Raw genomic sequence first — 2,365 nt, 5'->3', positions numbered from 1 at the left:
GGGGATTATTATGTTATGTGTGGGGGGCAGGGAACAGGGGGTGTATTATTTTATACGTGGGGGTAATATTGTTAAAGTTGTTAATATTTATTCTTGTAACTTTATTCTGCATAAAACATGTAACAGTCTCACTGACAAGATTACTTAAGAGGGTATGTTTAGGGGCAGAGTTAAGGTTGCGGGAGGGTAGGGGTTAGGTGGGCAACTGGTGGCGAGTAACTCTTAAGGCCTGGCTAGTAGCTCAGGACTTGAAATTTTGACCCTTGATAAGAGCATATGCTTACATATAAGCTCTTTGCTAAATTAAAAAGCATTTGTGCACAGAAAGAGACATAGAACCACAGGTGCAGTAACTTGTATACTTAATGTCTTTATTCAACCTCAAATACTATGTAACTATGTAACTATGTAACTTGGTATTAAACATTGTATTGTATGTCTATTACTGAATGCAATGATATTTATATGCACAGATTATGTACAAGTAGCAGAGCCAGCTAAATACCACTCTTAAAAATGTACCTTCACATGTTAAAAACTATGAAGAAATTAGAAAGGTAACATACTACAAAAAAAGCAATCAGAAACACACTGCCAGAATGTTATATAGGTATCTTTAAAGCACCATAGAAGAGAGCACATTTTCGTTAATATGATGCTGTTAATGCTGTCAGGCCATCTGGATTGTTAAGGCTTTTAATAGCTTATAGCACTTCTTTCACTGTGACTAGTTTATTTAAATATTCTATCTGAGTTTGTAACAAAATACACAGGAAATGCATCTGCAAGAAAAAAACGTGCTTAATAAGAAAATGTGAACCCAGAACCCAATGAGTTACTCTTGTGTTATATCTCACCATGTGCTGTGCATTAGAATATATACTGCACACCAACCCAAGCCTGTGCTGTACATTCCGTATTCCACCCAATTCCACTTTGTAGGCTCTGCTGCATGACAGTGGCTCAGTGGTTAGCACTTCTGCCTTTCAGAAATATCCAGGTACGGCCAGGATACTATCTACATGGAGTTTGCTTGTTCTCCCTGTGCATGCATGGATTTCCTCCAGGTACTCACACACTCCAAAAACATGCTGGTAGGTTAATTGGCTTTTATCTGAATTGACCCTAGTATGTATGCATATGAGATAGGGACCTTAGATTGTAAGCTCCCTGAGGGCAGGGGCTTATGTGACTGAATATTATGTAAAATGCTGTGTAAATTGAAGGTGCTATATCAATACCTGTAATATATAATATTCCCCACTGTATACATTCTGATATATAATATATTTTTATATATAACCCACCACTCCAGAAAAGGGAAACTCTACTCCTAATCATAAATAATAGCTGTCAGATATATTTGGCAATAGTGGATAAAATAACTCATGTATATGTAATGAATATGACATATAATAGCATAGGAATATCACCTGTAATACCTGTATATACACTATTATGTAATAGTGGTTGGAAAATATAGTCACTGGACTTTGTAAACTGTCTATTTAGAATTCTGTTGTGCATCTACATGACAAATGTTGGTGCTTGAACCAGATCCATGTTCATGTTGCACCTGCAGCGTTACTAAGCCCCCACTCGGGCACTGCACCTGTCACACAGGCAGCTGCAATGGTAGACTTATATTGTGGATGGGTGGAGCCTGATTGGGAATTCTTAAAACTGAGTTCCCCATCAGGTCTGCTCTGCTGTTGATTGACAGCAGGCAGTGGGTGGGTACCATATTGGCTATGGCACCCACACACTGCCCGCTGTTAATCAACAGCAGACTGGATCTGCTGAGGAACTCTGCTCTCAAAGTTCCCCATCAGGCTTAATCCGCTCAATGTAAGACAAATAAATTTAAACAATTGGGGATGCTGGCTGATATTATTACCCAAACATGGCCATATTTGGATAATGATGTCAGCCAGCATCCCCGGCCCCTTTGGTCACATTCAACTGCCATCTGGGAAATCTGTGCACCCACAGCTGATTGGGTCCAGGGATGCATAAATGGTTGCTAGGACTCTGGCAGCATAGCGTCCTAGCAACCAATGAATAGGAAGCTGTCAGATTCATGACAGATTCCAGAACATATATGCTCAGGCTGAGCACTGGTGTCTCTCTATAATCCAGATTAGAGATGGTTCTAATTACTGCAAGTTTTCGAATCTGCAAACTATAGGTATTTTTTTTCATCTAATCAGCCAAGCTACTGAAATTGGTGACAAGGCTTTTTTTTGAATTTGACACAGAACCTTTTAAAGTGGAGTTAAGGCTATATTGAATTTCTCCCATTGTGTCTATGCGGGATATAATGTAATAGTAATTGTGAACCAGTGTGCTGTGCTTGGTATTGTGA

Source organism: Nanorana parkeri, unplaced genomic scaffold, assembly GCF_000935625.1.
Source record: "Nanorana parkeri isolate BGI_ZX_2015 unplaced genomic scaffold, ASM93562v1 scaffold796, whole genome shotgun sequence".
NCBI lineage: Eukaryota > Metazoa > Chordata > Amphibia > Anura > Dicroglossidae > Nanorana > Nanorana parkeri.
The sequence above is the reverse complement of the archived record's forward strand: the minus strand, read 5'-3'. Positions refer to the sequence as shown.